This window comes from Symphalangus syndactylus, chromosome 22 (assembly GCF_028878055.3).
Source record: "Symphalangus syndactylus isolate Jambi chromosome 22, NHGRI_mSymSyn1-v2.1_pri, whole genome shotgun sequence".
Taxonomy (NCBI): Eukaryota; Metazoa; Chordata; class Mammalia; order Primates; family Hylobatidae; genus Symphalangus; species Symphalangus syndactylus.
This window is the reverse complement of record NC_072444.2, coordinates 72,858,206-72,884,079: the sequence shown is the minus strand read 5'-3', so window position 1 is coordinate 72,884,079 and position 25,874 is coordinate 72,858,206. Positions and strand designations below refer to the sequence as shown.

Sequence of the window (25,874 nt, the reverse complement as noted above, 5' to 3'; positions counted from 1 at the left end):
GAGAAACTTTAGGTTCACCTCCTTTATGATCAGACATGAGATGGCCAATGTCACTACTACTCTTTAACATAGTTCCAGAGGAACTAACAAAAAAAGATACAGGAAAGAAGAAAGAAGTTTAAATCTAAAGATGGGAAAGAAGGAAATAATATTATCATGAATTTCAAATGATTATAATCATCTATTTCAAAAAAAAGAACAATCTGTTAAGAATAAGAGGAGTTAGCAATATAGTTAGAACAAAGACAAACTTTTAAAAATATCAGTAGCACTCATGTACTCCAGCAATAAGCATCAAGAAAATATTTTTAATGGGATATTTAAAATCTGAATGTCTACTTAAAGAACATCATGCACAAAATTTAAAAGTTGAAAGAATGGAAGCAGATATTTTATAATATCTAAACTGAAAGGAAATTAATATCGAGTACATACAACAAATTCCTATAAAACAATTGAACCCAAATGAAAAAATATATAAAGAATATGAGAAGCAAGTTCAGAAGAGGGAAATCAAAAGGCCAACAAGTATATGATGAGATACTCAAACTCAATAGTGATTTAAAAAAACTCAAATTAAAACAATGATCTATAAAATTACACACATTAGGCTGAAAACATGAGTAAGCTGGATAACATTAAGGGCTGGCATGGATGATGAGAAGGTTATTGCTGGAGGCTGCAGAGACCGCAGTGTTTATGTGGGGGAGCATCTGATAGGGATTGGTTAAATTAATCATAAACATATATTCTGTCACCCAGCAATTCTGCTCCTGGGTATATATTCTAAAGAAATCCTTGCAAAGTTCCACGATAGGACATGATGAACATGAGCATGTTCATCATGATGTCTGTGGTAAAAGGAAATTGAAAGCAATTTGGATGGCAAACACTGAGGAAAACGGGTAGTGAAAATACGGCCGCCATATACTGTGGATTACCATGTAGCAGTAAGAAGCAGTAAAAACATGGCAATATAAATAAAGTTTAAAACTTAAGGTTATATGAAATAAAACAGTAAGAATCACAATGAGATACACAGCGCGATATCACTTACACTTATTTAAATTTCATGTATATAAGTCAGGGTGAGGAGAGGTCAGAGGTAAAACAAATTGTACTATAAGATGCTAACTGTTGAAGCTGACATATAGACATGTGGCGGTTCATAATATTCTCCCTTTTCCTTTTTATTTATTTGAAATTTCTCATATAAAAATTTTAAAATGTATGCATGCAAAACAATACTCATTATGAAAATATAAACAAAATAGAACAGTACAATAGATATTGTTTTAGAATATCATAATATTAGAATGACTTCCTATGGGTCAAGGGCAGGAGAATGAGACTGGAAAATTTATAAATAAATAAAACAAGAAGTGCTTTGCATGAACCAGTAATGACAGTGTTCCATGGACCTAAGAGTGTGATTAACTCTGCTTTCTCTTTGTGTAAAAGGTCTTTAAAAAAAAAGATGCCGGCCGGGCGCGGTGGCTCACGCTTGTAATCCCAGCACTTTGGGAAGCCGAGACGGGCGGATCACGAGGTCAGGAGATCGAGACCACAGGGAAACCCCGTCTCTACTAAAAATACAAAAAATTAGCCGGGTGTGGTGGCGGGCGCCTGTAGTCCCAGCTACTCGGAGAGGCTGAGGCAGGAGAATGGCGTGAACCCGGGAAGCGGAGCTTGCAGTGAGCCGAGATTGCGCCACTGCACTCCAGCCTGGGAGACAGAGCGAGACTCCGTCTCAAAAAAAAAAAAAAAAGATGCCGGGCGAGGTGGTACATGCATGTAATCCCATCACTTTGGGAGGCCGAGGCAGGAAGATGGCTTGAGCCTAGGAGGTCGATGCTGCAGTGACCCATGATTATGCCACTGTATTCCAGCCTGGGCAACAGAATAACACCCTGTCTCAAAACAAACAAACACACAACAACAACAACAAAAACCAGAAAGTGCCCGGCATGGTTAATGCACACCTGTAGTCCTAGCTGCTTGAGAGGCTGAGGTGGGAGGATTGCTTGAGCCCGGGAGCTCAAATCTAGTCTGAGCAACTTAAAGAGACTACATCTCTTAAAGTAGAAGATACATATATATAATTTTTTTTTTTTTTACTAGAAGGATCTGATTTAGACTGTGGAGAAGAAGGAACCATAAAAATAGCTGTCTAATCATTATAATTCAGAAAACAATTGAATAGCTCTTCCAAGTAACCAAGTCACCATATATAACTATGTGAATGAATTAGAAATAAGTAATATCACTTATGTTTTCAAGAGAAGTCATTTCTGACAATAATATTCATTATAGAAAACTGGCAAAAATCACTAAACAGTTAACCACAAACTAAGGAGAAAAAATAGACTCTAAATACTTGCACTCTAAAAGAATAAAGAAAAATAGAAAAAAGAAAAAACACTCCTGCACTAGGGGCTGTGAACTGTTTTACTTGGCTTATGTAGCAGCAAAATAGACTTTTTTTCAAAGGAAAAATTTTATGCTGATATTTAAAAATAAGCATTTTTCAAATTTATTTCTGTTCTTTAAAAAAACTACTGAGAATTGATTTTACAGCATCTCATTTCCATTTAGCAAGGATCCTAGAACTGAACAGGAGCGACCCGTTTACAGGTCACATACTCTCTAGGCTTCCATTGTCCCCATTTGGCAAGGAACATTAAAATATTGTTTTTGGAGGTTTATTCCCCTTGTATCTCACTTGAAATTTTAACAAAGTGTGGTCAGAAATTTACTTAGTCATGTAAGTATGTAAGCAGTCATGGGAAGCGTGAACAGAATGTGCTACGTGAAGGAATATGCTAGGTAAAGAGAAATTTTGGGGGAACCATGACAAAATGAAAAGAGGTTTGTATTCAGGGGTTATAATGTTATGAGCATATGAAACTATGACAGATTGTTTTGGAGTGGATAAAGAACAAGTTCTTAACTTGTTAAAGGGGCTGACTAATAAATACATGAAAAGAAAACAGTGCAATGAATGATAGTTTTTCTGTTTAATTATTTTTTCACATTAAATTCTGCTGAGTTGTATTCACAGGTTTGATAGAAGTTACTTTTTTTTTTTTGAGACAGAGTCTTGCTCTGTCACCCAGGCTGGAGTGCAGTGGCGCGATCTCGGCTCACTGTGAGCTCCGCCTCCCAGGTTCACACCATTCTCCTGCCTCAGCCTCCCGAGTAGCTGGGACTACAGGCGCCCGCCACCACGCCTGCCTAATTTTTCTGTATTTTTAGTAGAGACGGAGTTTCACCATGTTAGCCAGGATGGTCTGGATCTCCTGACCTCGTGATCCGCCCGCCTCAGTCTCCCAAAGTGCTGGGATTACAGGTGTGAGCCACCGCGCCCGGCCAGAAGTTACTTTTTTTATTCTTTATTCTTAGCTGGTTTGCACTTGTGTATTACAACTTATTATTTTTAATCAACTGCTTATTACAAATGAAATCTGATACTTTGTCAAGATGATATTATGGAATAAAAATTTGTGTCTGAATATGAATGAATGCAGTTGTGAGGTAACTTAGGGGCAGTGATAAAAAGTAAACAAGTTTAACAAGTCGAATTATAATCTGACAACCCTAACCATTTACATGATATTATATATAGGGCTATAGTTACTACTTACCTTGAGTGCTTAACTTCTAAAGATCTTGTCTGTAAACCATAAAGCCTTCGATGTCTACTTCCCACATGTAGAAACTGACATCTTCAATGTACATCTAAAAGAGAAGCATAAGAAAATATAATGAATTTGAGATTATATTGCTTCACTTATTTTAAATATAAAAAATTGAAATTATTCTTCATGACTTTATATAATAAGCCTGGGCAAAGGGATGTATTATAGGACATATTTTATGTAAACAAACAACAATAACATTAAGATTTACCCTTTAGAAGAATAAGAATATTTTGTGAGACATATGTTATGATCCATGTCACAGAGTTGAGTACTTTCTATAATACTAATTTGATCTGGCTACCTGGTTTCTATGCAAAATTTTTATACGATTTAAAATACATAAATTCTGGTGTCCTACATGAACAGAGCCCCATTCTAAAAAATAGTTTCCCTGCTCAAAATTACTACAAAAATATTCTTAATTACACTTGAGTTGCTTATAAAAGACAAAATCATAGAAATCAATTAGTTCAGTATTCTGTCCTTATGAAAAATTCAAAATTCTATTCCTCTTATTACTTAAACCTCCCCAGTCAGTAGTTTACACCAACCTGCTAAACTTAGCATAAAAAAAAAAAAGCCCTTTAAATAAAATTCCCTCTAATAGACAAATGTGATTATGCAGAGAGAGTGTTTTTTGCCTAAAGAACTTGATTGTGAATTCCTTGACAATGCAGTTAGGGAAACAGGATTTGGATGCTACAGTGCCATACTTAGTATATACTTTTTGTTTTTGTTTTGTTTTGAGACAGGGTCTCCCTATGTTGCCCAAGCTGGTCTTGGGCTCCTGAGCTCAAGAGATCCTCCTATCTCATCCTCCCAAGTAAGTGTTTTGAGTATTGTAGATTCTCAAGCCAAACATAAATGATTTTTGGATTAGCAATATCATTGCTCCTTTTGGTCATTAGTGCAGATGTCGGTTTTTCAGTTGCAGCTGTACAATCAAACACTTGAAACACTTTTAAAATATATTCACACTCAGCATATTCTTTACATATTATGGTTTAATTAGTATGAGGTAGGGCCAGGGTTCAGGTATTTTTAAAAAGCACGAAGGAAGGATATCTTTTTCTCCAGTTGAGAAACAATTTCACTGCAACTATTTAGCTTAGTTTCTACATATTAATAAGACATTAACTTCCAAAAATACTATTTACAGATGTCTATGAAAAACACTGAGTTATTTCTAATACAAATACTAAATGTCAAAATGATTTGAAAGCTTCCATGATACATACAAACATACCTCAATGACCATGTACTATCTTAGATACAAGGATGCAAGCATGATGCAATTGGTAGCTGGCGTGAATCTCAAACTGTAATGCACTTAAGGACCAAAGTAGTACTTTAAACTCTAGAACCCCAGATGCATGCCCACAGTTCTGATTCAGAGCTAGGCTGAGGCAGATTCCCTATTCTTTACAGGTATCTTGATTATAATGTAGATCTACAGTCCATGTAGAATTGTGATCTAAAGCACACATATAAACACTGACTATTACTAGACTCTCATTATTAGCATTTATGTAAATACTTCTTGAGTTTTCTAAGATTATATTTCTAATCTTTAAAGATAATCCCGGGACCCACTAGCTTAGGAAGGAACTTTGAACATATAGCAAATAGGACTTTAGCAATAAATCAATGTAGACATACTAAAATAATGTTTATGGATTATATATTTTGTAAGCTTTGCTATCCTCTTAGGTAAACTGTGTAGGTAGACAATCAATAAAATACTGTGGCAAAAAAGAGGGAAATGTTATATTCCATAATGAAAATTTTACTGAAAACCTCACATATAACTAGAAACATGCCCTTGATGACTCATAATTAATTCTTTTTTTTTTGTCCTTAAGTTAGTGGGGTGGTAGGCTGGGGAGAAGCACTTCTAGCTTCATTTTCTGTTTAAATACAAAGTCAAAAATTTTATAAAGAAAGTCTTGAATTGTCTCTCTCTCTCTCTCTCTCTCGTAACTACTAAAAATAACATGAAATGGGCTATTAACGTTTTAGTTTTGAAAATTGTTGCTGGGCTCAGTGGCTCAAGCCTGTAATCCCACCACTTTGGGAGGCTGAGGCAGGTGGATCACCTAAAGTCAGGAGTTCGAGACCAGCCTGGCCAACATGGTGAAACCCTGTCTCTACTAAAAATACAAAAATTAGCTGCGTGTGGTGGTGTGTGCCTACAATCTCAGCTACTCGGGAGGCTGAGACAGGAGAATCGATCTCTTGAACCCAGGAGGCAGAGGTTGCAGCGAGCCCAGCCTGGGCAACAGAGCAAGACTCTGTCTCAAAAAAAAAAAAAAAAAAAAAAAGAAGAAGAAAGAAAATTCTTATAAACAGGTCCCCAAATACTTTGCAATAAAAATATATTCATACACATATACCATTTAAGATTTTTTTCTGAAAAAAAAAAAACTCTAATAAACAGAGGTAATTATCTGAGTCTTTGTTATACATAACAAGGATGGAGACCTTAAAAACTACTAAACCAGAAAAGAAAACTATACTTTAGCTCTTATTTTCCTTACCTAGTTTGAAGTACTCTTAATAAAGTATTCTTTTTACATGCATGTAATGCTAAAGATCTCAGATTTTCTACAAATTCAAATCAATCGACAGTTTATCATTGCAGTTTATCTTTTTCTACATATTTTAATAAGAACCAATAGCTCTGTAAATCACAAATAGTCTACATCACAAACAAATTCAATCATATTAATCTTTAGTGATTAAAAATACAAGTTTCCAGATAACAGGCATTGTTAAGTAGCACTAACATTTGTCATGTAAATTACTAAAACTTATTTCTTGCTTTTAAATATAGTAAATAATAGCTAACATTTACTGAGTTCTAAATTATAAGTAGTATAGTTAATTCTCACAACAATCCTAAGAAGTGCTTATGTTCTTAAAAAGTAGAAAATAAAGAAGTGCTATCATCATCTATATTTTACAGATAAAGAAAGTGAGGAACATAGATAACGTAAGTTATCCAAGGTTCCATAGCTAATAACTGGAAGAACTGGATTTCAAACCCAGCAGTCTACAATTAACTATGGTATTTTCTGAAGGCCCCATCCAGTAACCTAAAATCTCCAATAACTGTGGAAGCCTCAAAAATTAATATGAAGATATCTTTTGTCAGGTTTTCCATCTGCAAACAGAATGCCATGGTGCTCCACTTCCAACTTTTCTTCTTCCTCACAAAAAAGATGATTACTAAGCCCCACTTAGCTCTACATACATTCTACTATTCCTGTGCAATCTAAATAATAAGGTCTCTATGATACAAAGAGTTTTCTTAAAACCTTGGTCTTGCTTCTAAATGTAATATTCTATGTGCCTAATCACATTAAGATCCATTAAGTACGGTTCAATACTGAGATATAAATTTGTGGTTTTAAAACATTTGCAATTCTCTTACAAAAAATTATACCTTCTTAAAATATGACTGCAATTTCAATGTTTTATTGTATTTTCACAATAGCTATATATATTTATAAAATACAAAGTGAAGTTATAATTTATGAATACAATGCAAAATAACTAAATGAAGCCAGTAAACGTGTCCACCTCAAATACTTAATATTCTTTGTGGTGAGAATATTTGAAATTTACTCTCTTGGTAATTTTGAATTTTACCATACTCTACTTTTTCTTTATCCATTCATCATCTTAGTTTGATTCTGTAACTTGGCTATTGTGAACAGTTCTGCCGAGAACATGGGAGTGCAGACATCTCTTAAAACAAACTAATTTAAAATATTTTGGGTGAATATCCAGAAATGGGATTGCTGGATCATAAGATAATTCTATTTTTAGTTTACTGAGGAACCTTCACACAGTTGTCCACACGTGTACATTTCCACCAACAGTGTACAAAGGTTTCCTTTTCTTTACATCGTCGTCAACATTTGTTATATTTTGTATTTTTTTTTTTTTTGGTAATGGTCATTCTGAGAGGTGTGAAATTATATATCATTACAGATTTAATTTGTATTTCCTGAATGATTAGCAATGTTGCGAAGTTTTTCATATATCAGTTGGACTTTTGGATGCCTTTTTTTGAGAAATGTATATTCAGATCCCTTTCCCATTTTTAATGTTTTTTTTTTTTTTAATTTTCTTGCTATTCAGGTGCTTGGGCTTATTATTTTGGATATTAACCCCTTATTCAATGTATGACTTGAAAATATTTTCTCCCAATCTGTAGGCTGTCTCTGTACGTTGTTTCCTTTGCTGTACAGAAGCTTTTTCATTTGATATAATCCCCTTTATCTATTTTTGTTTTTGTTGCCTGCACTTTTGGGGTCAAATCCAAAAAATCAACACCCAGACCAATTTTGCAGTTTTCCCCCTAAGTTTTCTTCTAGTAGTTTTACAGTTTCTGGTCTTAACATTTAAGTCTTTAATACATTTTGAGTTGATTTTTGTGTATGGAGTGAAATAAGGGTCCAGAGTTTTTATGTGCTTCAGAAGGGAGGAAGTACATGGTGACTGGTCCATGGGCAGCCATGGCGGGTCTGGAAAAAGCACCATAAGTTTTCACTCTGGCTGGCGGACTCCACCTGGAACTGACAGCCTAGCCCCCACGCTTCAGGCTGTCCCTAGTCTGAAGGTGGGGCTTCACCAGGGACCTGCCCCTTTCCACCCAGGAGCCCATCTGTCTCCTGCTGCCATCAATCATGTCAACCAGGGCAGCCAGGCTATTCCTGTGGAGGGGTGCTTACAGGCCTGTCCCAGCCACCCTCTGCCTTCCCCAACCCCAGGCCTCCCTCCCAAAGTTTCAGAAGGGGCAGAGGTGGCAGGGGGAGCTGGCATGTCTGCACAGCCCTAAGCATGTGCACACTTGACTGGTCACAGGAGTGCCTCAGCTCACCTTCAACCTTGCTCTGAAATGGGAGCAGGCACCGGGAGCAAGGAGAGGCCAGGCAGCAGGAGCAGGTGTCTTGGAGCCTGCAGGGGCAGGGTGGGCTTCCCAGGCCCCTGACAACGCAGGGATGCCAGGGTCTACAGCCACTGCCGGGTTGCTGCAGGTGCTGTTCCTGGTTCCTGCAGGCTCCTCACAGCACCCAACTTTGGCTGCACCTCCCCCACTGCAGCTGGATTCTTTGCAGGGGCAGTTCCAGACAGGCCATTGCGGACATCACTCACTCCTCAGCCTCCTGAGTAGCTGCAACTTACAGGCACATGCCACTGCACCTGGTTAACTTTCAAAATTCTTTGTAGAGATGGGATCTTGCTATGCTTTCCAGGCTGGTCATGAACTCCTGGTGTCAAGTGATCCTCCCACTTCAGCCACCCAAAATGCTCAGATTATAGGTGTGAGTCACAGTGCCCAGGCAAATTTATTCTTAATTTTTTTTTGTAGCTATTGTAAATGGGATTATTTTCTTGATTCTTGGACAGTTCACTTAGTGTATAGAAACGCTTCTGATTTTTGTATGTTGACTTTTTGTATCCTGCAACTTTACTGTACTTGTTTATTCCAATAGTTTTTTGGTAGAATCTGTAGGGTTTTTTATGCATAAGATCATGTTATCAGCAAACAGTGATAGTTTTACTTTTTCTTTTCCTATCTGGATGCTTTTTCTTTCTTTCTCTTGCCTAATTGTGCTGGCTAGGACTTCCAGCACTATAATGAGAAAGAGAGGTAACAGTGGCTATGTTTGTCTTTTTCTGGTTCTTAGAGGGAAAGCTTTCAGCTTTTCCCATTCCATATGATGTTAGCTGAATGTCATATATAGTCTTTATTGTGTTGAGTTCCTTCTATGCCTAATTTGGTGACAGTTTTTAACATGAAAGGATGTTGAATTTTGTCAAGTATTTTTTCTTCATCCATATGAGACAATCATATGTCCTTCACTCTGTTAAGGCGATGTATCACATTTATTGATTTGTATATTTTGAACTATCCTTGCATCCTAGGGATAAATAACACTGGATCATGGTGGGTGATATTTTTAATGCGTTGTTGAATTTGGTTTGCTAGCATTTTGTTGAGGATATTTGCATAATATATACATAAGGATACTGGCCTGTAATTTTCTTTTTTTTAATGTCCTTGTCTGGCTTTGGTATCAGAGTAATGCTAGCCTCATAAAAAGAGTTGGAAAGTATTATCTGCTCTTTGATTTTTTGGAAGAGTTTGAGGAGGACTGGTATTAGTTCTGCTTTAAATGTTTGATAGAATTTTGCCATAAGCCATCAGGTCCTGGGCTTTTCTTTGATGAGAGATTTGATTACTAATACAATCTCCTTACTTGTCATTGGTATGTTTAGATTTTCTGTTTCTTCATATTCAGTCTTCGTAGGCTGCATATGTTTAGGCATTTATCCACTTCTAGGTAATCTGATTGGTTGGTGTAGAATTGTTCATAGTGGTCTCTTACGATGCATTCTGTTTCTGTAGAATCAGTTGTAATGTCTTCTCTTTCATTTCATTCCAATAAAATTTCATTCTAGTTTTAAAATAAGGCAATTCATATAGAAAGAAAATATGCATTCTACTTCCCTGAGCTATTGGATTATATCACATCATAAACTTTTAACAGTGATTGTTTTCATAGTATTAGTATTATGCAACTTTCTTACAGCCTTCAAGATCCCAGTCATTCTGATCTGATGGGTGACTTTTAAAAAAAATTCTAATTCACAAATATCATACATGGTTGAACAGAAACCGATCATAGCAAGAAGTTATAAAATAAAATAAAACCGCAAAGAATCCTTTATTTCAACAGAAATCAAACATTCAAAGAATTAAAAATCTTTTTAGCTTATATTTGCTTTTTAAAAGATTCCAAATTTCTTCAGTATAACCATAGTTCTAATCATGCAATCCACAGATTTATCAACTGTTTTTATCACAGAGAATAATTTTAGCCTGAGCATACTTCAGCCATTACTTAGTACTAATTCACACTATTAGTAGGTTTATTCCAGATTACTCTCTTAGTGGGCCTTAAATTACTTTTAAAATGATTTTAATGCAACTATTATACTTTGTCACAAAGAAAAGAAGAATCCCTTATTGGGTATGACCAGGTCACTTTCAGAAACAAAGAACCAAAGGAAATTCTAAATCCTGTCCACCGAATTAAGCTTTGTGTTTACCCCTCTTGCAACTTGCCCAGACAATATGGCTTCAGTAGGATGTGGGCTCACTGAAAAAAAAGTACAAATAATCTAAAGATCTCTGTGAAAGTTCATAATAACCAGGCTCTTCAGAGTATTAACAGTAAATGAAATATTTTCATTAGAGATTAAAAAAGAAGCACTCTTTTTTTCCTCACAAGCATTTTCTAAAAATGTCTATCAGATCAGCATAGGGTATGTCTCCAGCTGGAATAAATAAGCAATCTGCTTCTGAGAGCCCACCTTTATTATATCCATTACTTGGGGAAGACCAGTGAGTGATTTTTGTGTAACTTGTATGCAAACACCTTGAGAGATTTTTCTGAGAGAATGAAGTATAATGTTTTATCAAATATAATTCCAAGAACATGTACCTTATCAATATATTGGGCTTGTTGATATTAATGATCTAACAAGGCTGGGACTCAGTGAATGAGCTGGCAGCTCATTCATTACTCTTAACTATATAGTTTCTCCCTGACTTCAAAAATAAGGTTCTTGAAAATCTCTCTGGATCAAGAACTCAAGGTTGAGAAAATTAATATATTGTGAAGAAAAACAGAATTAGGTGATTAAGATCACATGAACATGAAAGTCTATGTCAATAGGCCTACAGTCACTAAAATAAAATTTTTAGAAGGACAGCAAACTAAAGATATGATCAATGACAATTCATATATTTTAACTTTAGGGGTAATTTCCATTTATTTTTCCATTCTTGCTAGTACCTTTCAAGAACTTCCTCTGGGCAGTGTTATAGAAATGCTTATGAAGCTACTTTACTTTTGGAATATATATATATATATATGTATATATATATATAAAATTTTACTGTCTGCTTCCATCCAAATATTGGCACCTTTAGAAGTTTATGACTAGTATGTTTATGCTATCTTCTCTTTATATCTTCTCAGGTTCCATTTCTTGCTGCACTGAGTCCTTAGAGATATCTCTGACACATTTCTTTTTTATTTTTATTTTTTAATTCGAGATGGTCTCGCTCTGGTACCCAGGCTGGGGTGTAATAGCGCAATCATGGCTCACCACAGCCTTGACCTCTTGGGCTCAAATGATCTTCCACCTAAGCCTCCCAAGTAGCTTGGACTCCAGGTGTGTGGCACCATGCCCAGCTATTACACATTTCTAGTAGTATATCCCTCCTCAATGGTTCCAACGGAGTGCAATTTGAAATCCCATGTTTACTTTCCCACTTTATTATTTTCATGACTTTCTTAAAAAAATCACTACCACTGACGTCATCATCATTTACTTTTCTCAAATATCATATTCCTCTTTTTCTCATTATGACCACCAACAGGAATTGCCTACATTTCCAGAATGCCAGAAATTATTTTTCATTGCTAGAAAGTTCTATAGTGGAGAAAAAAGAAGGGAAGAGAAGAAATGCAACAGTGACAACTACTGCTGATTTCACTGTTCAGGTTCATCCTAAAAATATGGATGAAATTACTGGATAAGAGACAGGGCTATTGAAGAAGGAATTTAACCAGAGGGTATATTTAAATCCTTCTGAATCATGGTAGCCTTGAAGGTCTCTTCCAACTCCACAGTTTGATGAATGGCTAATTCATCAAATTAGATGAATAGAACTAGAACTTGTAGGAGCAAACAAGAAAAAAATACTTTCACAAATTAAACACCAAAGTTGTACTGCCCCCTTTTGGATGCAGCCAAAAGAAACCAGTAAGTACTTAACAGGGTATTATGATTTTTAAGAAGGTCTAAAGCAATATGGTAAAATATAGGCATTAGTTTTACCAGTCAGCAGTCTATTACCTAACATATTTAACTAGCCCCAAAGCGAAAACAAACAAAATATAATAAAGTGGTGGTGGGCCACCATTACAAACAAAATAAAGCAAGCAAACAAACAAATCACCAGATAAAAAATAGCAAAAGATTTGGGATTTGGCTCAACAAAAAAATGATGTTCCTGTTGATGGTAAAGTAGAAAATGGGTCCCTGATTCTGGAGTGGGAAGAGGACAGAGGGATGCGCTATTGTCTTTATCAACAAAAATTAGGAGATCCTAAAGGACATTCACATATTTTCCAGTATTTTAATGGCACAATGATAACATTTTTGGGCACTGGACATGTAAGACACTATGATTCCAAGAACAACACTATTATAAAGATAAATTTCATTAAGCTATCATAAGTCTACTTCAATGCTTTAAAAAAAACTCTAGAATGTAGACCACAATTCTTTATTTACATGGTAGTAGCAAAGAAATGAACAGGTCTAACGGTGACTCCACTGTGTTCAACAGAACAAATCACTAGGGTGTTGCAGGAGCTAAAGCAGAAAATACCAAATCAGAACTTACAGTCTTCTTAGAAGACATTCTCTGTATAAAAACAGAAGGAAATCATATAAGTTTAAACAATAAGATATGGTAGACTCATGAATCAGTATTTGATAATTAAGGCTAATTTGAGGGGAACTAGAGGGAAGATATATTTGAATTAATTTATAGAAAAAATTTTTAATAAATACCATTTTAATGGGCATAAAGACTAAAAATTCTTTTCCTTTAGATACATTTTAAAGGAGCAGGCTTCAAAATGCAGCTATAGATGATTAAAATTAGCATATAAACTGCTTATATGCAAAGATCAAATTTGTTATAAGACTTTATATAAACAATCTCTGTCCAGTATTTATGACATTGACAATGTAAAGCATAATCCTTTAGATGATGCATACTTCAGCCTATGTGACTTTAAAAATTATCAAAAAAACAGAAACAAAACCCCCAATTAAAGAATCCTCATTAATAAATCCTCAAGGGAAAACACTTCAGCCAGCATAATTGACAAAAAAAAATGCAATAAGTAGTTACATATTGGGAACATATTAAGAAGTTATAAAAGAAATACAGAAGAAAACAAAACAAAGTGAAAATTTCTGACATAACCAAAACAAATTCCAATAGGCACAAATAATTCCAACAATTTCCAGTAGGCACACACACACACAAAAAAAAAAAACATAGCAGGGAGAGGTGTTAGAACTCTGTGCAAGGAGGTAGAGAAGTACCCTCATGTGAAAATACTTAAAGAATTAAATGAGAGGCAGAAAAAATGCAAATACACAGAAGAACAGGAGTATCCTATCATCCTCAGTGATGTAGGAAAAGGAGGTTAGTTAATGTGACTAGAGCATCAAAACAGCCAGCACTTGGGAGAAACATTAGGCTCTGAGTTTCTGCAGATTTTTGGTGCAGGCACTCATAACAGTAAAAGAAATCATTTTATGTAAGGAATTCTGTAAGCCAGCAGTAATGCCTGATTTTTATCATGTCTAGAAACAGCTTTTACCAGATGAGAATAATATTTCAAATCCTACCCAGAGCAGCACAATATTATGCCAATCTGACAAATAATGAAGAGTTTAGATAGGGAAAATAACACACTGACATGAAAATAAAGCCCTTATAAGCAAAAAAAGATGTCTGGATTACATAAATTATGTACAGGAGTAAATAAAGATGGGGCCATTATTGACTTCGCAATAACTCGCAAATCAAAAAATAAAATCTGAATGAGCAAGTGCAATTATAAAGAGCTTCTGAGTCATTCTTGTTTATTAGTTTTTTTTTACATTTAGAGAATTGTCCTGTCAAGTTTTTTAAGATACACAAAAAATAAATGGAATATAATTTTAGATTTCATAGGTGACAATACAAAAGCCATAAAATAAAATGTGTAGTATGTTAAATATTTCCAGAAACTTGCTGAATCTCCTCTGTTTATAATGAACTGAAATCACTATGCAGAAAAATAACTATTCAAATGTTTAAACCAAAATATTATCAGATAATTTGCTCCATATGAGTGATTTAAGGCTTAATACTGCCTCTCACACATAGCCTCAAATGCTACTTAAAACTAATCAAATATTAAATGTTCCCTATGTTGCTGGCCTTTATAATGCTATGATTTTCTCGTGATTTTACAGCACTGAGAATAGAGCTGTAGCTATTGTTGCAGACATAGACATAGATATTTATAATAAAATATGCCCTATATAAAAATATGTTACATAAAACCTTAAATTGGCACAGAAGACTACAAATCAATACATGTAAATTAATCTTAGTACGATGGGTTCATTTTCCAGAAAAATCAAATATAAAATATATAAAAACATCTATTCATTGGCTAGTTGCAACAGAGAACAACTAACCATTAGTAACTGAAACAAAAATTAAATATTGACTTCAGAAACAGAAAATAATAAAAAGATCACCTCAAAGTACTCAATATTTTTGGCAATATATGCTTCTATATTGGGTTGAACTGGAGAAACTGTCCTTTTTATTGGTAAAAAGGTCGAATATTGGTAATTTCATATGATTCAGGCTAAAAGCATTAGAGTTAACATATTTAATTCATTTCATTCTATGTAATATCACAATCTAAATGAAGAAAAATATATTCACTGTCCAACATCTGTAATTCAAATAATTTTTCTACCACATAAAAAAGATAAAAGAGGAACAAATACAATCAGTGATTTGTGTTGCTTCCAAACTACAAAATGAAGAGATTGGATCTTTTAGCAAATTTGAGCATATAATATGTAGATTGTTAGGTAAAAATGATTGTTGTTTTATTCTTCTTTGATGATAAAGAATATGTAGCGAGGAAAGTTATAACTGAGAACAAATTCACATTTGGAAAACAAGTAAACAATAAAGTCTTTTATGATATTTATATAGATTAAGAAATATTTTGGACAGAGTACATTAACATGTAAGCTTCTTCCTCTAAATTACCGCAAGTTCATAAAGTTTTAAAAAAATGGCTGAAAATAATAAAGGCAAGAAGGCCCTCACCAGATGTTGGCTGCTCAGTCTTGGACTTCCTAGCCTTCAGAACTGTAAGAAATAATTATCTTTTCTTATCAATTACCCAGTCTCAGGTATTCTTGTTATGGCAACAGGAAATGAACTGAAACAACAAGTGATTAATCAATCAATGTAAGAGAAACAGGACGAAATATTTATGTACTTAATAGTTTAGCAAGAATTACAAGGAAGAAATTCTCAATTGTGCCTGGTCCTAAAAACGTCTTGTAGAAAAAAACATGAAAACAAAAATTAATATGGTCTTTAAATTTTTTCTTATACTTAATTATAACACAAGTTATATCAAAATTTTGATATGGCTAATGTTTGGTCAGAAAGAACAGTGTGGCTGTACTAGTTGTTAAAATACTAAATAATATAATACTTAAATACTGGTTGGAAAATGGCCACTGCTCCAAGCTCTACAAATGTCCCCTTCTCTATGGACCCTACCCCCAACAAGACACCTCCATATTCCCTAAGGTTAACACCTGGTACAACAGGGATCCTCTAGTATTCTGGCATCCACTATAATGCCAGAATGGTTGGTGCCTGTAGCATAACAGTTGTTACATGTATCAAACCTCTCCCCTGTTAATAACAGAAGATAGTAGCAGAAGCTTTGAACTTGGAGTTAAAGAGGCTACATTACAACAGCTACTATGTGTGTAAATCCCTGGACCCTTCTAAAATTTCAACTTCCTCCTTTTAAATGAAGTTCTTACTAGCTACCTAGTAGGACTGTTTGTGGATTACATGCAATGACATAAAAGTGCTGATTAGCACACAGTAGGCATATCATTCACTTTGCCTTACTAGAAAAATAGTAAACACTACATGAAAAAATTAGTAAAAGATGTAGTATTTTACAAACGAGTTGTGTTTCAAACATTCATTTTTGAAGTCAGTAGTCTGGTAATTAGAATGCATTTTCCCCATACTAATCATTATATAAAAGTGGTTATATATGTCAACCACTTTTTATCTCAGTTTTTATCTCAACTCAACTTTATAAATTCTAATTTTACCCATAATACATTGTTTTCTACATGAAAAAAATGAACATTTATTGAACATTCATACATACCAAGCACTATTCTAAATATTGTACATTTAAGTTATTTAATTCTCGGCCGGGCATGGTGGCTCACGCCTGTAATCCCAGCACTTTGGGAGGCTGAGGCAGATGGATCACCTGAGCTCGGGAGTTCCAGACCAGCCTGACCAACATGGAGAAACCCCATCTGTACTACAAATACAAAATTAGCCAGGCGTGGTGTCACATGCCTGTAATCCCAGCTACTTGCTAAGCTGAGGTAGGAGAGTCATTTGAACCCGGGAGGTGGAGGTTGCAGTGAGCCAAGATCATGCCATTGAACTCCGACCTGGGCAACAAGAGCGAAACTCCGTCTCGAAAAAAAAAAAGTTATTTAATTCTCAAAGCAACTTCATGGATAAGTATGCTCTGATCATCCCCAAATTAACCGATGGAAATCAAAGCTAAGAGAAGAAGTAAAGTGCTTTGGGTCACTTAGCAAGAAAGTGGCAGAACCAGGATTGAACCCAGGAATGGGCCTAAAGTCCAGGCTTAGGCTCCAAGACCTATGATCCTATTCATTATGCTATAATGTCTTTGGAGTTATTTGAATTATAAAAGAACATTTTTTAAAAACCAAAACATTTAGAAAAAATACATGGCAGTTTCTCAACTTGTGATATAAACAAAACTGGTCAAATTAAGCAAAAGAACAAGAAAAGCATACTGAATTATCTTAACATGCTGGTGGTTTGAGGAAAAGCAGGCTGAGACAGGTAAGATGTGTGGAGACATAAAGTGGATTGTCTTAATACTTTCATTTGAGCATTTTATTACAACTTACTTTTAGTATCAAGGTGGCTGTTAAGTATTTTACTAGTTTATTTGGTACATTAAGTTCTTTGAATATTAGTTTTTACTGTCTTAGGATCTTATTTCTTTACCATTTTTTATTGTTTTCAATTCTTTAGCATTTTAGGTGCCCCTAAACATTAATATTTGAGCATTTTAGAGGTATTAAGGTTCATTTTAGTTTAGACTATAGATCTCCATAAACTTTTTGTTAGAATTATATTCTTTTTTGTCAGAATGTATTTTTTCCTAAGACTTTATTATTTATATTGATTTTACTAAAAGTTGTGTTTAGAATGCTAATAAGTGACCATGTAACACCCTTTTACTCACACACTATGCTAAGTTTTACTAGTATTTGATAGCCAGTAATTTTAACAATTTTGTGTCACAAAAAAATGGAAAGAGATCTGTCATCCTAAATATTTAAAATCTCAAATAAATTCAAACAGCTCACCCTTATAGCAATTTAGAAAAATTGTCAATTGTTTCTAAACAATTTATCATAACAGTGTAAAATAAATTAACATCGGCCTAAATGTGAATGATTCTAATCGTTGGGTTAATTAGGTAGTTGTCTTAGTTGGAGTTCCTCCAGAAGCTGACTCTGAGACAATGAATGAGTGAAGATAAGTTATTTGGGAGGGTCTCAGTAAACGGACAGGGGGGTGGGGAACATGATAACAGAAGGGAAGGCAGCTAATATATTAAGATAGCAATCACAGGCGCCAACTGAAGCTTAATCCTGCAGAGGAAACTCTGACAAATAGTGTAGGCACATGCCTTAGAATTGGCTAAGTAAGGGCCAAAGAAGTTGGTGTGTTTATATGCTGAAACCTGCCAATCACTGCTTAAGGTCTTCCCCTAGTGGCTTCTAGTAGCTCAAAGGCAGTCTTACAGCTTAGATGAAGGAGCTGGCCTTTGGAAGGCAGGTGTGCACAAAATGGCAAGGGATTTCAAACCATAAGAGCAGACCACTCACATCACTTATTACATTGGCAAAACCATTAAGCATCCATAATTACCACAGTGATAGTTCTGACAAAGTAAATTTAGCCCTAAATGTTGGCGAAATTTTGGCAAACTAGCTGAAAATACACTAACAATAGCTAACTATTGTTACAGTAATGTAGTTTGTAACTTCGCAATTCAAAATGCTAACAAAATAAGAGCCTGGTATCAGGATACTAGAAGACATAGAAAAATTCAAAGAATAATAATATCAATCTATGCTCTAACTCTTTCAAGAAATAATCCTTACAGTTCCTGCTATGATCCAAATTATAGCAAGAACAAACATCCACCAGAACAAGAGTCAAGGATGTGAAACATTGTCCCAAATAATCAGCCTGTCTGTTCCCCTAGTAAACGGCTACACTCCTACTGCAACGTGAAGGAAGATACTATTAAGAAAAAAAAGTATGGATTACAGTCATTTGGAGGATCCACAAATAGTTTCTCTGTGTGGACAATACTTCCTCAGTCTAAGTAAGATTTTTCTTATTAAGCTTCGAATTTTTCCTTAGCTTTAAAGTCTTTCTTGGTCCCTATTCATAGTCCTCTGCCTTGAATCTTAGGGCCTTCTTCTTTTGAATTGTTTGACAGCATTTGTGTTCCTTTGGGTCAGGTAAAGATGCCGACCAGGAGGGCTCAGTTCCAGATCCCAGCATCCCCATAATGCCAGAGCTTCTCTGGTCAATGAGATGCTAAGTCCAATGGGTTATTTCTGGATCTTCACTTTGCTCAATGTCCCACTCTGGATTAGAGCTCACAGCTGAATCGATGGCTAAAACAGACTGGATGGTTAAGACTAAGATAGGGGTGTTTGTGGTCACATACTGCCCACTGATGTGGGTTTATTAAAGAGTAGTAATTTCTTAAAAGCTAAATGTATCAGTGAAAAAGTTAAGTGTATGTAAACTATATATCGGTACTAGGACCAATATTTGTAGCTGTGAAACTGACTCATGGTTGTGATTACTTTTTGCAGAGAGTACAGAGATGAAAAGGTGGAAAGCAGTATATGCAAGAAAATGAAGAAATGACATTTTTCCTTAAACTGTGCTATGCTATAAAATCATACTATTTGGGTCAATTATGCGTACATTTGCTTCCTCTGAATTATATCTTCACAGCATAGTCGTCAGGCATTGGTCTATTGCTACTGCAGAGTAGTGCCCCAGAATTTGTCAGGGTGCCTATGTCATTATTCTGTAGGTTTCTGTGATTGCCAGAGTTACTCTTAAAGTGTGGGAGTGGGTTTTGGGGAGAAGTGGGGTGGTAAAGAAAGAGGTAGCAGGAACTGAGAAGGATGGGAGATTTACATTAAAAAAGATATTTTCTTTCTAAAAATGAAAAAAATCTGGAAAAGAAATACAATGTATTAAGCAGTAAACATTTAGGAAAAAGAATAAAGTAGAATTTTTGTATATTGTAAAACAGCTGTTTGCAATATAAAATTATATACTATAAATAACTCCCAAGTAAAGCAACATTTTATGTAGTATATGACTAAATTCTTATCTAAAGTTTTAATAGAAACAGAAATGTATAGCTGAAAGGAACCTTAGCAATCCCTGAGACCTTGCCTTCCTTTTCCAGATAAAGGGAACACACAGCAAAAAGGCTGACTTGCTGAAGGTCATAGTCAGTGACAGAAGAAGGGCTAGCATCTAGGTCTCCCCATTTCTTTCAAATGTCCTTTTCACAAACAAATAAAAAATATTACTAACGCAGTTCTTTTTTTTTTTTTTTTTTTTTTGCAATTTGAAGAGCTTTTCATTCAAGCTCCACAATGTAATACCTTCAACATAAATAATACCTCAGGAAGTATTATTAGCATTGTACCACCTCCCAACACGAACATGTTTCAAATCTGTATATCTCTACTTTTAATTCATTTTCTTACTAAGCGAATACTTGAGGAAAGATGTTTGTATGTGGCTATATATTAAGAACTAGGTCTTGACTGTATTCTTAGCAATCTCATTAATATGAAATATATCTGAATTACTGTAATTCTATTTAAATGTATAGCAAGTCACCAGTCTCAAAGATAAAGCCATATTCTAAAAGGCATACCTTCTAAAATTAAGCAAACTGAGGAAAAGGGGAAAAGTGGGTATTATAACATCTTTAAAAATTATCCCAGCACTGTAACCGAAAGTTTTTCTTTCCCCCTCCACTGTGCCTATTGTTTTTGTTGTTTTTCACTCCACTCCAAAACAACATACAAGTGTGAAAAGAGTACTCATATGGTTCTTCATTAATCCATAAAAGGTTTTTAAGTAACAATTATCATCTTACTTCATTAACAAATCATCTGGATACAGAGTTTGTTGGCTTGGATGTGAAACAGGTTAAAGGAAGTTCCAATCTTCAAAAAGCAGGCTCAGAATGAAGGCCAACATGGAACTGACAAGACTAGTCTACATCCAGCTGAGGGAAGGTTCCATTTGCAATAAAAGCTGTAGAGAGTAAAGTTATGCTCTCACAAATGCACAACTGTTTAATTATGTTAAGAGTGAAATAGCCTTTGGTGAAAAAAAAAAACCTGAAAAAGTAATCCTATTTATAGCACAGCTTCTATAAGAAAATGTGCTTTATGTTCCTTCTTTGAAGGCTAGAAAAACGCCTTTCTCTTGTAGTGGATGCTGTCTACTGGCAAAGAGGCAACATGGAGGCTCAGAGAGTAGTACTTCCTCTCTAGGAGAAGGTCCCCAGATACAGCACAAATGCAGCATTTATCAGGCCTTAACAAATCAGATTCTCTGAATTCAAAGTGCCCTGACTCATATTCCTAATGAATGGAACAAACCATAACAACTTAGCCATAGGAATGACAGATTTTGAAGGGATAAAAATGAAAATACTTTTTTCCCAAACTGTGAAAATCTGATCCAGATTCAACTAATATTTACTACTAAGTTTCTGGTTTATGCCATATACTTTTTCAAATACAATGTTCTTTAATTACCATTAATATCTTAGGGTATAGGTGTTAGCCTCATTTACCAGATGAGAAAACTGAGACTAAGAAGTAAAATCTCTGGTGGAAAATGGCAGAGTTGGAACCAGAACTTAGATCTAGTATTCTATGTCATCTTTTCATGCTGTTTTATGCTTCATCTGAAAATAGCTTATGGTTGTGCCAAAACTAATATTTATCACATTTTAAAAATATTTATTTGTCTCTGTTTTATTCCAAAGTGATCAAGGTAGCTTATAAAATGCCAGCACCACATATTAAAATGAAAATAAGGCCTGGTGCAGTGGCTCACACCTGTAACCCCAGCACTTTGGGAGGATGAGGCAGGTGAATCGCCTGAGCTCAGGAATTCGAGACCAGCCTGGGCATCATGGTGAAACCCTGGCTTTACAAAAAAAAAAAAAAAAAAATTAGCCAGGTGCAGTGGCATGCACCTGTGCTCCCAGCTACTTGGGAGGCTGAGGCAAGATGGTCACTTGAGCCCGGGAGGCAGAGGTTGCAGTTAGCCAAGACAGCACCACTGCACTCCAGCCTGGTAACAAAGTGAAACCCTGCGGAGGGGAAAAAAAAGTAAACGAAAAAATATGTGAGAAAAGTAATTCAAAGGAAAATTATGAGTGGCAAAAGTTTAAGATTAAGAATGAACAGCAGGACATGAATGTTTAAAATATATTATTGATGATGGATAATACACTAACATTTAATATGTAAGACTTGCTTTATCAAGGTACAGCTTTGTTCAAAATATCATTACCAAAACAGAAACTGCATGAGAGGCCCAGTGATGTTATAAGGCATGAATTGTCTCTGGAATTTTCTTCCCTGTGGTTTTCTCTCATTTCCAGTGGTGTAGTTCTCAACAATGATCCGAAATCACTCAATGCCTCCCTTTCCCCAGATGCCCAGGATGGGAATCTTTGGGAACATTTCCCCAGAACTCTAGATCCATTTACTACACAGTTTTGTAAGTAAAAAGGTATTCCCAATTCCAAAACAGAAAATTTCAAAAGAAAAATAATATATCTGTAACTTGGGGCTTGGGGTTTTCAGTTATTTCCTATTTAATGGAATAATACAGAAAGTCTGTGGGAGTACTACTGCAGTGACCAAGAGACCTACACAGATGTTTCCAGTTCCTAACATATTTATGTCCAGAGAGATTTCAATTCAAATCAGAGCAAACTTACTTCTACAAATTATACTAATACCCAATTTTGGTCATATTATATATGGAAAACGAACTGAAAAAATCAAAAACTCAAACTTCTAAAGATTAGCCCTTTCCAAAATAACACCTTATAAAATCCACTTGAACACATATTTTCAACTGAATATTTATTAATTAGAATTCAAGCCACAATTTCCTCCTGGAAAAAAGCAAAGTGTATCTATTTAACATAATGCAAAAATAGTGTGCAGTATAACAAGATTTACTACTAGCCTGGCTTTTATCTCATAAATGCTTTTGGGCCTTGTGACATAACAAATTCCTCACCGTTGTGAAAAACTGACACACCCCTCAATTGGGTTAAAGGGAAAATGTCCAGTGTGTTCGTCAATACTTAAATTCACGTGCCTCTTCAATGACAGACGTGGTGGAAAATGTATCAAGGGAATGAAGTTTAATTCCACACTGGCTCAGTCCCATCTGCATGGCATGTTCTTGATCAGCACATACTTTGATTTTCGTAGTAGGTGTGGTACTTTGTAGTTTACTGCAAATCTGACATTCCAGGTCCTCTACTTTAAGCTAGTCACTGTAACCTCTTATGAGGGGACAAAATTATAATGACATACATTTTAAATTCTCCTTTCTGATTACCTGCTTAACCACCTTCCTTCCTTTCTTCCTTCTCTTTTGTGCTTCAAATATAGAGATTCAATATGATACTGCTTACTTCTTCATTACATCTCCAAACAGATTATAGTAAATAAATAAGTATCATTAGTTTAACAATGATATTTAAGTACCATGACTAAAATATATCTCTGAAGAAATAACAAGAGCTCACCTACCAAACATCTTTCCTGTTTTGTTAATAAACCTGGCTCTCTAAGCTACAAATAATTTATGAACTCTATTGTATATGTTTCCATATATTACATATAATTGGATTTATGTTTGCAGTTTAGACTTCCATACTGTTAGCATTATATATACGTCACAGCTCCTCTATAAAACTAATAATGCAGAAGATAACTGAGTCTTCTCCCATAATTCAATATAATAATATTTTGAACTCCTACTACGTGCAAAGCAAGTTTTAGGTACTCTCGGGTGTTTTAAGAACACAGAGTTGAGGGTATCAAATACACACAAATCAATATAAAAGTAGAGGTACAAATAAAATGCCATGCAAGCTAAAAGGAGAGAAGGATTATTAATTCCTTTGTAATTCTTAAAGAACTGATATAAAGCAAATTAAAATTCGGTGGACTCATATTTAAAAATCAAATACTAAGGGGCTTAGATGCAAGTTCATCCCTAATTATAATTTTCCGTGAAAAAACATATAAATCTCTTCTGCTTATCCTTCTCAAAGGTATCTCCTACAGTACATCCTATCCCTTGAAATGATCATACTGAACAGTTTCCCGTCATTTTTCACATGACCACTCAAAATGCCATCACCTCTAGGAAGCTTTCTCACCTGATTCCAAAAGCTATGATTGCTCTCTATAGCATGTAATGGCCACACTACTCATTGTTTATTGTAATATCCAGGTACATTTCCACATTTTCATAACTACCTTATATACCACATCAAAGTAATCTGTGATGCATCTTTCTTTTTTTTTTTTTTGAGATGGAGTATTGCTCTGTCACCCAGGCTGCAGTGCAGTGGCGCTATCTCGACTCACTGCAACCTCCACCTCCTGGGTTCAAGCGATTCTTCTGCCTAAGCCTCCCAAGTAGCTGGAATTACAGGCACTCGCCACCATGCCTGGCTAATTTTTATATTTTTAGTAGAGACGAGGTTTCACCATGTTGGCCAGGCTGGTCTCGAACTCCTGACCTCGTGATCCGCCTGCCTCGGCCTCCCAAAGTGCTGGGATTACAGGTGTGAGCCACCGCACCCGGCCTCTGTGGAGCATCTTAACACAGATTTCCATAGTTGGGTTTGGGTTCTATATGTCTAGAAAACCCCACAGGTGTTTCTGATGTGCAGCAAGGGTTGACAGCCAGTGTGCATCACACACTTTCAGAACACAGATAAATTTTACACAGCACATAGATTTCTTCTTGAGTGCCAATTTTGATTGCTGCCTGAAACACCATGTTAAGAAGGGTGCTAAAGCCAGTGCAAGTTCAGACTGCCTGGATCCAAATCTTGGTTTTGGTACCAATTACCTGTCTGACTTTGTACTTCGGCTTCCTTTTATGAAAACAGAGATAATGCTCATATTTACTAGAGTTGTTGAGGGGATTAAAAGGGTTAGTACCTACACAGGGAAAACTTAACTAAATATTAGCAACTGTGACAGAAGAGGGATTATGAGTGTTGAGTTATTTGCCAATTCAGACCTGAGAAACACTCTTGGGGGTTGAGTCTTAATGAGTATAATGCTATACCTATGAGAAAAAGCATTATATATATATACTTCTAATTGAGAAATATAGTTAGGGTAGGGTGTGGTGACTCACGCCTGTAAACTCAGCACTTTGGGAGTCCAAGGCGGGTGGATCGCTTGAGCTCAGGACTTCAAGGCCAGGCTGGGAAACATGGTGAAACCCTATCTCTACAAAAATTACAAAAAAATTAGCTGGGCATGAGGCTGAGGCTGGAGGATTGCTTGAGCCTGGGAGGTGGAGGTTGTAGTGAGCCAATCACACCACTGCACTCCAGCCCGGGAGACAGAGCAAAACCCTGTCTCAAAACAACAACAACAACAAAACAGAAGTACAGTTAGAAGACAACTTATCTGCAAACTGAGGACTGTTTGTATTTGAGCCTTTGTGTTGTGATGTCCAGTGTGGCATAGAGGAATAACAGCTATGTGGTACATGAGAACAAGCACGGATTTGGAAACAGAATAATAGTATTTGAGTCTTGATTAACTACCTGTGTAACCCAGAGAAAGTCAATGGTCCTTTTTGTTTCTCCATCTGTAAAGTAAGCATAAAAGCAGTTTTTACTTTACCATGTTTTTATAAAGATTACAGGAAATAATGGGGCCGGGCACGGTGGCTCATGCCTGTAATCCCAGCACTTTGGGAGGCCAAGGCGGGCATATCACAAGGTCAGGAGATCGAGACCATCCTGGCTAACATGG

The 25,874-nt window shown here is 35.6% G+C and overlaps 1 protein-coding gene across 4 annotated transcripts in view; it reads right to left on the bottom strand.

The window, feature by feature from the left end:
• Window positions 1-25,874, bottom strand: part of MBD5 (methyl-CpG binding domain protein 5) — a 476,246-nt gene that overhangs the window by 311,782 nt on the left and 138,590 nt on the right. For all 4 annotated transcript variants that reach the window (XM_055260944.2, XM_055260943.2, XM_055260945.2 and 1 more), the window contains one exon: window positions 3,645-3,738. The gene's annotated coding sequence lies outside the window, so the exon portion shown is untranslated. The remainder of the gene's footprint in view (window positions 1-3,644; window positions 3,739-25,874) is intronic.